The sequence below is a fragment of the Phoenix dactylifera genome, unplaced genomic scaffold (genome assembly GCF_009389715.1).
Source record: "Phoenix dactylifera cultivar Barhee BC4 unplaced genomic scaffold, palm_55x_up_171113_PBpolish2nd_filt_p 001288F, whole genome shotgun sequence".
Taxonomy (NCBI): Eukaryota; Viridiplantae; Streptophyta; class Magnoliopsida; order Arecales; family Arecaceae; genus Phoenix; species Phoenix dactylifera.
In genome coordinates, this window is record NW_024068620.1 from 103,210 (window position 1) to 116,275 (window position 13,066).

Below are 13,066 nucleotides of genomic sequence, written 5' to 3' on the forward strand. Positions count from 1 at the left end.
GATTTCCCCTCGATTCTGCGATGAAAGCTGTTATCAAACCGTTCGAAAGTTCATAGCAACTGCAGCAAGAGCAAGAAGCAGCCAGCTCGAATGTTAAAAATATTCGAATAAGAAGAGAAAAATAAAATAAAATAATATTTCTCTGTTTCTTTAAATTCGGTGCATCTAAAGAATTATATATACTTGTGTACAGACTTTATACAAAAAAAAATATAGACTGATATAGAATCATGCTAACAAAAAAAAAAAATATTATGGGCTAATAAAGGTCGTTACATGGTCCCTAAAATTATGCTAGCATCTCTCTTCAAACTCAAGATGATACTATAGGTGCCAACTTGAGTTTGGAAATTAGACCAAGAATGTATTTAAAAACTGATATACTAGATCAAAAGTTAAAGTAGCAAGCTAACGTGATAGACTAGGACCTGATATAGTAGCTCAGAGACTGACGTAGTAGTAGATAAAAGCTAATGTGGTAAAACACAACTATTATAGTAGCTCAGAAGCTGTAGCAACTATAGATTTTCATATAAGCTTTTTATCCTCTGAAGAGAAAGCCCTCGAGGCCTCTGAGATGCGCGATGAAGCTAATGATGGTTCACATGACAGCTAGGCCATGCTAATCTAATCTAATATATATATATATATCAAAATGAAGACTCTAGCAAAAGTCTCTGTCTGCCACTTCCATATCTGCCAAGTTTACATATATCAAACAAATGCAAGGAACTGTGATAAAACTATATGTTATATCAATAAGAAACTAAAAACCTCATGATATACAAATGAATTAAACACAACGGAAATAGAATTACCTCCAGCCATGTGATCAGATTTGATGTCGTTTGTCTGAAGGTTTAGGGAGATGAAAACTTTGAGATTGGAGATTGTAGGGAACAAGGAGTTCTTCTGGTCTATGCCTTCTTTCTTTGAGTGTCTAACGATGGGAATGGCAGGCACTATATTTTCAACATGGCTAGACCAGGGACCCCTTGTATACACGTTTTTCAAATAGTTTCATCCCATCAAGGAAACTAACTCTTATATGTATGCTGATAATTATCCACAACCTTTAGTTTGAACAAGTCAAATAGCTACGCTTATCTTCCAATATGTGGGCCACTATGCAACAAATAAATAAATAAATAAACATATCATTTTATTTAAAATATCTAATAGGTACCACTTCTATCTTCCTCTAAAATATTATTTTCTGGTACTATAATAACCAGCCGTTTACGAACTGGGCTAGTGGGCCGGCCTGAAGAGGCCAGGCCCAATTGAAGCAAGCCCTGTTTCTCGAAAAGGATGAAGGAGAAGACTCCCGATCGGAGTCTTCTTCCTCCTCCATTTCCGGCGACAGAGTTCGAATCGATCTCGGAGAGCTTGCCTATTTAAGGCCCATTCCTCCTCCTAGTTTCATCGATGAAGACCCGAGAATCGCCGTCGATCCCCAAGCGTTTCTTCCGGATTTCTTCTTCGATTCATCGCCGGAAAATGTCGTCGGAACACCTCGCCGGACCGAGGTAAGGGTCGACCGTCTTTCTCTCCTTCTTTCCTAGTTTGTTTCTACTGTTCATGGCCTTCTGGGTCGGCGAATCGTCGAATTTCCGTCCGAACAGGGGTGCCCTGTTTCAACTTCATCTTCTGGGTTTCGTCGCTGCTGGTCGCCTCACCACAGGGTGCTGTCGCACCACACGAACTGCGGACACTATGCCAGCAACCCCACCTCCCGGGTCTCTCTCTCTCCCTACCTCTTGCAATCTCCTCCTTGTGGACCTGCGGCATCGAGCCGAGCTCCTCTTTCTTTGGCCATCGTTGGAGTGGCTGTCGCTGCCAGCGATGATCGCAGCTGAGGGTTGTCCGGTCGTCGTTGCCGTGCTGGGCCGCCTAGTGGTCGTCACCCCTGTTCCAAGAAGAGAGGGAGAGTGGGTTCTCCCCAATTTTGGGTCGTCGTTGCACCTCAAGTTTTTGTAACACCATCAAAAATAATCCTTATGTTTAGGGCTGGAACACAGCCCAAGGCCCATCAGGCTGGCTAACTTCGAGTCAGGCTATAGACTAAGCTCGAAAGATTTTAAATCAGATTTGGGTTTAAATATAAAGCCCATTTATTTTTCGGGCTGGACTCAGGTATAACATTGGCTGAGCCCGAGCTAGAGCCTATATAAGGCCCAAAACAAAGCCCGAATTCAGGCCTGAACAAGTCTTAAACCTTTCATCATCCTTCCTTAAATCTTTGGGCTAACAACTATTGAATATTGGTGTTTTCAAGCCTCTGTTGAATCTTCTAAAGACATGAAAGTTGGATGCAATTCAAATGTGTTAAAATAATCAGAATTTTGAAGTATCAATGGAAAGTCTATTGTGAGTCTATGGATCATAATCTACTCTACAAATTCAAGCTGACCTAATCGAGTTTAGGTCGAGCCCGGGCTCAGGCTAAGCTTGGGCCTGGGTTTTCCAAAAACATTTGAGACTAAGCCCGTCCCAAAGCTCCAAAAAAATTTTAGGCCAAGCTCGAGTTGTGTGGCCCGGCCCAGCACAACCCATTTCCAGCCCTACTTATGTTGTATAGAGCATAACATTGTAAAAGATGAAAATGATATTGTTAACCAGATAAACTAAGCAAGCTACCGATCAGAAGCAGAGACTTTGACACAATGGATGTGAGAGTTTTGAACAAGGTTATATGTAGGCTAGATGGAGCAAGGGTGTGGCATGTATCTGACCAACATTGTAGATGTAAAGCTACAAACATATGACCATCAATCTGAAAACCTATAGCTCTGATATCATGTAGAATGGCATGGTACTCAGTGTCGATCAAATGTACTGGCCTAGGATCCAGATCAGTCTCCAATTAAATTAGGCAACAGTAGCGAAAAAAAATTTAGATATTCTCGAGATCTCTGGTGGTTCTAGAGGTATACACAAGATCTTTGGTGGTTGATATTGGCTGTGTGGAAGCTTATAGGAGATAGGGTGACAAAGAAACCATGCAGTTTCCAAGCGAAGTTCCCCTTCATCTGCTGCATACATTTTCTAGATGGAGCAAGGGTGCAGGATTTCTTGTTGGCAATTGGTATCTCTTACACTGCCAATTTCTAGGGTACGTATAGGATCTTTTTTGATCCGGAAGAGCCAATAGGATTTGTCCTTCAATCTGGTTGAGACATCCAAATGGACCATGGTGGATCTAAATCATCCAATTGGTAACAATCACGAGTTGGTTAGTCACGGTCAACCGAGTGGATGGATGTGAACATATGCATGCTGAGGCTATGCTAATCTATAAAATTTGGACCTGGGCCTGCTGCATTAAGTCAAATGGTGGAGATCATTCGCAATTTTTTTAATTGGATTTGCTTTGATGTTAATTTGTTAATTGTTAGACATATACCATGTATAATAGCAAAATCACAATATTACGTATGAGTGGCCCCTTTTGAGGGGGTCCAAACCCCTACGAGTGAGCAGAAAAGGGAGGAGGAATAAGGCCATGGTGAATCGTCATAATATCTGAGCAAGTGAAAGCTTCACTGCCTGACATTATGGAGTACTAACCACACAGAGGGACAGGTCCTGAAGGAAACTTGTAGTCATTAGAAGTGAGCTAGTTTGCGAAAGGTTTGGTTGTTTGAGCCTTAAAACTTTGACCAAAGTAGATTTTGGATCTGTTTGATGTTTTACGAACTTGAATCCTGCCCAGGTAAGCAATATAAGGAACAACGTCAACCAAAATTATGGATTTGAGCGGCCTGGCTCCGATTAGGGTGGCAAGCAGAGCTGATTTGGTTGTAGTCACTTTGATTTGATTCTTTAGACCTCTGGGTCCTAAGTGTGTGAGAGAGAGAGAGATAGAGCCACTCAGTTCTCTTCTCTTTCCTTGCCTTTTCTTTCTCCTCTCTATAGTTTCTCTCTCTTTTTACTAGTGTTCTCTCTTTTGGTTTTTTTTATTTCTCTCTCTATGAAACTTTCTCTCTCTACTGAACTTTCTCTCTACAAGACCTTCTCTCTCTACTGAACTTTCTCTCTCTAGATTTTTTCTGTCTATTTTTTTCTCTAGATTGGAGTTTTCTTTCTCTAGTTTGATCCGGAGAGATCATTGTTTGCAAGGACTGCTGGATAGTCATGGGTCAATAGAGGGTTTTAGGTTATCAGATACCTCGAATATTTTTTAATTTTGACTTAGTTCTGTAGGAAAACAATCTATTGGATAAAAAGATGTTGAGCAGGATTCTGCACACCTCAATTCGTAGATCACAGTAGTCTGTCTGGGTTGTCAACGAAGAGGTAAGAATTTTTGTACACCGACCTTAATATAAATATTTTTGCACCTATATACGTATGATATGCTATGATCCAGTTAAGTAAGAAGCGGAAATAGTTTTATGATGGTTTTTGTATTAAATTGTATTTTTATCATATTTGTTTGTAATTGGTATTATGATGGATGCATGTATGTGCATAACCTACACTTGCATGAGCTAATAGATGTGGCGTTTTGAACTAACCATGTGATATTGGTTGCCTCGTCACAGGCTGGAAACGTGACTATGGTTAGTCTAAAGCCGAAAATAAAATAAAAAAATTGATGTGTGGATATGAACTGGATTGAATAAACAAGGACTTTGGATTTATCTCATTATTATGGCAAGTCCCATCACAGGCTGAAAATGTGGTACTTTGGTAAGCCCCATCATAGGCTGTAAATGTGGAACTAAAATTGGCTGGCCTTGCCACAAGCTGAAAATGTGATACTTGGCAGCCCCATCACAGACTAGTAAATGTGGAACTAAAATTGGCAGGCCCCGCCACAGAAGGCTGAAAATGTAATACTTTGGCAGCCCCATAATAGGCTGGAGAATATGACCGAGATTTGGCCCAAAGTCGATAAAATAATTGATCTGGATCAAATTAAAAGGAATGGAAAGAAAGCATTGAAATCATTAATGAAGATTTATGTAAATATCATATGCTATATCACTCTTGAGTGGATGTATTTCTATTGATATTTGATGTTCATATGTACATATTGATTATTCGAAAATTATTAATAGCCGATTTATGATTTCATGATATGTGCATCGATTTTTTGTGGTTTTCAAATTCATATTATTATTGTGTTGGTATGGATGTGTGGGGATTCTTACTAGGCTATAAAGCTCACCACCCCTTCTTCTTTCTCTTTTTCAGAGATGCAGGATGCATAGATATGGATGGGATCGACGTAGAGCACGAGTGGCAGAGTCAGTTAGATAGTTTATTTTGATACCAATGAACATTGAAAGCTCTTGTAATTGAACCAATTTGATTATTTAGATATATTGGATTTATCTATTTGAGTTAAGTGATTAATTGTAGAATTATTGGATTTTTGTTCATCTTAAGCCTTGCATGATCTTTAGGGTACTGCTCTAGTGCTCATGCGGCCGGTCGCGTACTGGACCCAGGTGCTGGGTTTGGGGCATGACACAACCACCTTGTTTCTTTTGAAACTTATCCACAAAAAGAATTGCCAGTCTTCTTTCTTCAGCTGCGAATCATGAAACAGGGGCCCCATGTACTTCATGGGCAAAGATTGGCATGGGCAATTCAACAACTTAGAATATCTATAACGAATAAAAGATGAATTTTTTTTTTTTTTTTTTTGAGTAGGGTGGTCGTTCTTAGATGATGGAGCGATTTACCTAATTAATTCCATTGATAAACGAGACCTTGCTCCTTTTGTAGACCAACAAATGTTTATTAATATCTTAATTACATAAGCAAAATACCAAGTATTATTAATTAGCTAGCCGGAAGATATTACTTGGATTTTTTGTCTTTGTATAAGTGCCCAAAATCTATCCTGTGCATAGATGATGTGGTTCTAAACACACGCCCTTACGACTTAGGCATGGTTGCATCCACATCTTGAGCATGAAGTGCCTGAGACAAAGATTCTAGTAGGATGGCATATGAATCCATCTGAAAGCTGAGTATCATAAAAATACATAACACTCCATTAATTTCTAAATTACAGTTGGTTTGCTAATTTGCATAACACCAGACCGATATACTGACATGGAAACAGGATGTTTCCTTCCCTTCTTGCAACTGAAATAACAAAGAAACAGCAAAATCCAACATGACTCAAAGCCACCTAGACACGAATGCGAGCTGATAGTTCCGAAAAATACAAGTAAGACACCATCCAAAATTGCTTGCCATCTGAAGTACAGAAAGAACTGCTCTTGCCCCTGCAGTAGTACACAAGTAAATGCTCATCATTGTTCACTATTTGAGTACCTCGAGGTCCAGTACTTCTCAATCTCTTCAGCTGTTCTTCCAGGAATCCTTCCAGCAATCAGAGACCACCTATGTGGAAACAATATTCACAAGGTAAATCAGCAAGTGAGCTCCTAGTTTTCATATCTATTCCTTCCCGTGTGTGTGTGTGTGTGTGTGTGTGGAGAGAGAGAGAGAGAGAGAGAGAGAGAGAGGAGTGAAGTCTCGCAAATGGTAGTATGGAGTCATTTTAAATTTGACCAGGAATACTGAACATTCTATTACAGTATAGAGTAACTCTAAATTTGATCAGAGATACTAGACATGCTACTCTCAACAAAGGAATGCAACTATAGTTTTTTTATATATATAAACTTCAAGCTTGCTCTCAGATGACCACCTTAAACAAAAGAAAACCCAACAAACCTATCTCCAAGCAAATTATACATCCTGGCAATCAGTGTCTCCTCATCCTCTGTGAACTCCACCTTGGATCCTGACTGTTCCCTTCTGAAACAAACATCCAACAATGTCAGAAACAGGACAGCAATCCCAAATGGGAACAGATGAGAGATCAAGGAAATGAATGGAAACCAAGGAGTGGAGGCAGAGTTTTAGTGGAGAAAAGGGCACCAATTGCAAATGGTAACCTCTGGTATCTACAGAGACTCCTCAGATGATTGATCCAAGTCAGCCATCCTTCAACAATTGCAGGAGATTCCAGCAATAATCCGCTCAGAGCCTGCACAGCCTACTTCCTCGGAGGAATCCTTAGCTCAAGGTTGAATTATATGGGGGTTCATGGGGGTGTATTAGCTCTTTAAGTAGTACTAGGTGTTCTAGGGAGTAGTAGAATGTGTGGTGGGAATGAGAGGGAAGACTGGTAGGTGCTGCCATAAGTAAGCGTGTGGAGTTTGATTGGTGGTTGGAAAAGGATGTTGGGTGGTTATTTTGGTCACTTCCTTCTTCCAGTGCCCCAGCTCTCTATTTCTTTGGGCTTGAAGTGACTTCTTACTGCATCTAATGGATAAGGTATGTCGAAAATTTGGTTATCCTTTGAATAGTTGTCAGATTAGAACATCTTTTATGATCAAGGGATTATATAATCACGGTGCCGTGCTATGTAACAGTGGCATGATAACTTCTTTCTTCTACTTCCCAGACAATACCAACCTTTCTGTCTCCACAAGTTCGAGAAGACATGCTTTTGTAGATAGGAGACTAGAAGAGGTACTTGAGTGGAGAGGGGTGCAGCAGTACATAAGGTTCAAGCTTTCTTTCTTCTGTCCTTTTTCAGTTGTTGTGAAGGTTCAAACTCTCTTTAGTATTGAATGCAACAGAGGATGGAAGAATTTAGTTAGTCAGTATTGGAAATGAATGCGGAAAGTTCATGCATGTTAACGTACAAGTGACAAAGTAGAACTTTGACAAATTCATATGTTGTAATGTTGATATTTTTCTAAGGAAAAAGAAAGCTTGCTTTAATCATCTTTAGAGATACTTTCTACATTTTTTCTGGCTAGTCCCTTTATCACTGTATCAGATCAAGGGTCATTTGCATGAATGAAAGTGGGCCAGTCTGCAGGTCAACTGTTACATTTGATCATGGATTTTTGAACAAATAGAAACAGCAAACAATAAACAAGAGTGGCAGGATCAGTCCTTGTGCACAAAATTCGTGCAGACATAAAGCTTTAGCTAAATAACAGTTTTATGAACCAACAATTGCTTCCTTGAGGATACTATTGCTCATCAATTATCTCATGAAAGAAAAACAAATATTCTGTTTCCAATATACAACCTTGATGCACACCAAACTAAGAAACTCTAAGATCATGCTCGAAGAAGTCATATACTTTAGATACTAAACCCGTAAAATCAAATAGCAATATACGAATAACAGAACCACATTCTCTTGCAAAAAAATCACAAAGTCAAAATCCAAAGCAAGAAACATCCAAAGTAATTAAAAGAACAATTTTTTTCCCAGCAGTTCTCTTGATAGCATCTAGATAGCCTATTCATTTTGGACAAATTCGTATATATTGAGCTAATACTGGAGATGTTAGAAACGATATTTGTCGATAGACAATTATTAGCATGAATTTCTTTCTTCTAGAAGCGAGAGTCTCTGCACGTTCTTTCGCCGCTTGATTATACAAAATTATAAAAAAATTATAGTTCTCTTCTAGAGGTTCCACATCCTTCCTTCTGAAGCATTATAACAAAATTATAAACATAATATTGGAATATATGTAGAAAATTTTTACCTTGAGGTAAGCGAACATGATGGGTAAAGATTGATTACCAAGGCCAAAAGATTGGTCAAATCGACACATGAGAGAAAATTTTCTACTTAGTTATCATAATAGAAGATTGGCGAATTCTCTTTCTATATGTTACAATACCCTCGAGAACTCAAAGCAAAAGCAAATCCAAACCATGCCACAAAGGAGGGTTGGTGGGGGATGGGGGATGGTTCGATGGGGTTGAGGGGGACAAAGCTCAACCTTTTACCAAGGCTAGAACCTTTAACTATAACTAAATCTGACAAGTTAACTAAGTTACTTAACCAGAGAAATTAATTAGGGTAAAATATTGTAATCTGTATAGGTATAAAACCGATACTGCGCTTACTTGCATCGATGGTAAAAATAAAATTTCTTTACTGGAATTTTGTGCGCAAAATTTCAGAAAAAAGGACAATAATTTTTGCTCCAACAGCTATTAGCGACGCTTTTAAGCGTCGGTAGAAAACCATTCCGACGTTTTTCCCAAAGCGTCGGTAAAGCGTCGCCTATGCTACAGTGAAAAAAATATTTTCCGACGCTTTTAAAAGCGTCGCTAATTCCAATTTACCGACGCTTTTTAAGCGTCGCGCTTTAACCCGACGCTTTTAAGCGTCGCTCTTTACCGACGCTTTAAAGCGTCGCGAATTACCATTTGCCAAAAAAATAACCAATTGTGGTCTGCATCTTCTCCCTCCCTTCAGAAATACAAACAACCTCCTCGATCAGTACCTTTATTCCATCTGTGCGGAGGGGTTGGGTTTGGCTATATAAACAGTTATTTTTTTTTCAGATCTGCCGATGTGATGAGGTGATTTTTGGATTCCGACGACGCTTTTAACGACGCTTTTAAGCGTCCGACGCTTTTAAAAAGCGTCGGCAAATGTTGACGGGGAAAATTTTTTGCCGACGCTTGGAATAAGCGTCGGCAAATAAGAGTCGCTAATGTCCAAGTTTCTTGTAGTACAACATGTGGAATTGTTTTTAGGAAATTAGAATCTCATTCCATTTTGATTTGAATTAATATAATTTTATCCTCAATTTCATATAATTTAAATTTATTAAAATATTATCATGTGTTTCTCAATTTGCCAAGCTCAAAATATGCACATAGATAATCATCAAATACTCTCCTTTTCATTTTTTCTGGTTTAAGGTCCAACAGCAAAGCCTTCTTAGCTTGGCATGGGTAGCTCAATCCCCTTCAGAATGACACATGTAGTTATTTCCCTTTTCTTTTTCCTTTCTTTCTTTCTTTCTATTTTTTAAGAAAAGGGATAATAGCCCCAGCCACGCACAAGATTATTTACAAATTACAGAAATTATATCATCTTGTTACCAAAATTTCCTTCTACACATTGCTGACCACAAACCTATCATCAAGAAGCCCTAAAGAATCCTGGCCTCCTTTGAGTGCTACAGGATCAAAAAACAGGGACTTGATCATATTCTTCTTCTCTTGATCTGGAGCACCCAAGCCATCTCCCTTATGGTATGTGCAATGCGATATCCGTCCAAGATTTATGGCTGCATTAGCAATGTATCGAGGGAGTGGATGGCAATCAACAGCTTCTTTGTTCAGCTTCTTCCATGAATTAATGATTAAATCTTGAATGCCATTGCGAGCAACTGCCTCGGATACACCATTGTCTTGCATGTAGCATTGGATGGATGTTGGAGTATCACCTCTCTCTAACTCTGCCTGCATTTATAAAATATACAATTCATTACACTTAGCATTGAAACTTTGGTCATGCAATTATACCCATAGCATTTTTTTCTCTCAATCTCTTCAGTTTTTCTTGCATTGCCAAGTGCTCACATGTTAAACGTGTCCATTTAAATGATCTAACTATTGGAGAAGACAAGGAACGGCCCTATCTATATGCTGTCCATGGACAAATCATATGATACCACGTGTAGAGGTCGCTAAGCCTGCCTCTACCAACTGGATGGCCCAGTGGACCGAGATGGGGAGAGAAATCCATAGTTTTGCCGGGTTGCCAGTCGAGGCCGATACTTATCTTGAATTATGGTGACCTTATTCTTATCCAGTTCAAGTACAGATTTTTCTGAATATGTTCTGATTTCACTTTAAAAAGAAAATTTGGAAAAAAATTAATGATGCAGGACAATATGCTACCTAGAATAGATCGACCGCATCGGCTCATAATTCAGAATAAATTCGGAAAAAAACAACTAACAGAGAAGAGATGCTAAAAGAAAAAAAAATAGGAGAGAAAAAAAATATTCAAAACTAAACACACAGAAAGGCTCTCTCATGTGCGTAAAGGACAAAAAATAAAAAAATCTGTTGTATATAGAAAAACTAAGTAGAATAAAACTTGAAATATAATTCTAGTATAAACCAGCAATAATTCTCAGGAAGCCTTAGACTGATCAACATATTCTAGCCCTGTGATTTGTTGTTAATTATTACGTACTTAAGTTTCTCAGAGTGAAAAAGCAAAATAGTCATAAAATTAGCATTGCTTACCGAAGAAGTGGCTAAATCATTGCAAAGACGAAAGATCTCGGATGAGGACAGGAAGAGGCTTGGATAGGTCTTCAAGCACTGCAATGCCTCCTTGGTTAGTCTCTGCGTTGATAAGAGGCTAGCATGGACTAATAGGACGCAGCCTGACACTGACATCCGAGCATTGTTTAGATACTCCTCGAGGGCTGGTTTGTAGCCGTTGTAATGCCACTTTGCCTCCGTTAGGAAGGCGTTGAATAGGTCCTCCACTGAAACAATTATTGCAGGTGTCACATAATTAATTAGTCATACAACCTTAGTAAGCCTCCGATGGATACCGTTTGTTACTTCTAGGATATAATTCTCAATGAGGAATGGTAACAACAAATTATCTTATTCTTCGATTTTTTTTTTTTTTGTTCAAATTGGGAAAGAAGATCAAGGGAGCTAATGAAAAATTAATATTTCTGAGGTTTTTTGTTAGGAAATATTCGAAGCAAAATAAATTAGATGGAATAACTTGCTAGTTGCCATCATGTTTAGACATAGTTTATTTTAGATTATTTGGGGTATTGTCATTATTCTTGTACTAAGAAGCTAGTGTAAAAGAAGGATAGGATGCTGAATTTACCGCTTTTCTGAGATAAGGAAGGGCATCCCAGCCCTCTTCTCTATGTATGTGATCCGCCACTTCATTGGTTGTGTTGTACAAAGCTGAATACAAGATTTTCATATACTCTGGAAAGCCTTCCATTGCATTGGAGTCCCACCTATAAGTAGAATTAGAAAAAAAATTATTATGAAAATTCTATATAGTTATAACGAATAATTATTTTCTTTGAAAATACAATGGTTATTCTTTGGCTATTTATATTTTTAGTTTGAACAATTTATAAAATAATTTTTTTGTCTAGAAGTAAAGGGGGAAGGAGTAAAAGAGGTCCTTATTTCAAGAATAAAGTTATTTCAGCTCCCTCATATTGTCATTGTTGTAATGATTGAGGGCCTCATCTAGAAAGCTAAGTAAAATGTTGAGATCTTTGGCCTTATGCAAGTACCTAAGATTGCATCCTCACACACAATTAATGCATGAGCAATATATTCTTCCAGGCCAAAATCTAAAACCAATTATTTATAATATATACTATGATCAACTCGTGGTCATCTCAAAAAGTTGTGCTAAAATATCACCTAGTCTACAAGAATTGTAAATTAGGTCCGCTCCAACACCATTTATAAAGATTCAAGTCCTTCCAAAAAGACTAATCATAAGTTATTATTCAAATTCCTCAGCCTTGTAGAAGTACTTAGATTTCTCAGTGCATACTGATGCGAGAATAAATGTACACCCATATGATTCTCAATGTTATTTCAGGTGTTGACCAGTTTGAATAGAATAGTTATTCCTAGTTATTTTTGTTTTGTTGCTACTTTTTAAACCCATTTGGCAGGAATAAGGCTTATCCACACCTTATTCTGCTTTATTTTGGAATAATATTGCAGCCTAAAATTAATAAAAAAATCCTTCTAACCTCTGGACGGCGTTGGTGAAAAGGTTAAGCTCTTCGGTGTTCCGTAAATATCATAGAAATCATCTATAATTGCTACCAAAGCAATGCTTTAGTAAGTTCTCTCGACAATATCCAAGATGCGGCTCGAATACAATTCCAGTTGCAAAGAAGAAGTACTCTATCAATCGATCTCTAGCAAAGCTCAATTTATCCCAAGGCCTACATCTTTCCACCACCTAAAAAGAGAAAAGCAGAAAGTTCATTAGCATGATTAAGGGGATCAAATTTACAAAGGCTTCTTCTAAACAATTACAAAAGGCTTTGCACGTCTTTAATGTCAAGTTGTATAAGAGAGAAGAAAAACTAGCTAGCCAAGTTAAGATTCTAATGGTGTAGTCATGCTAGAATAGTACGATGTATCTGGCTTACCAAAAAGAAAAAAAAGTTAGATGCTAAGAACATCTAGGAAATCAGAGTATGCCTCATCAGATAGACAAGCATCAATATCTAGTAAT

The 13,066-nt window shown here is 38.2% G+C and overlaps 1 long non-coding RNA gene and 1 pseudogene across 1 annotated transcript; both read right to left on the reverse strand.

Moving 5' to 3' along the window:
• Window positions 1-5,988: 5,988 nt before the first annotated feature.
• On the reverse strand, window positions 5,989-6,772 carry LOC120108350. The gene is made up of 2 exons (XR_005509733.1): window positions 6,703-6,772; window positions 5,989-6,366 (listed from the first exon to the last, which is right to left on the reverse strand). It is a non-coding gene; the product is annotated as an uncharacterized LOC120108350 (long non-coding RNA).
• A 3,060-nt stretch (window positions 6,773-9,832) lies between these two features.
• LOC120108351 lies at window positions 9,833-12,787 on the reverse strand (annotated as a pseudogene).
• Window positions 12,788-13,066: the final 279 nt, after the last annotated feature.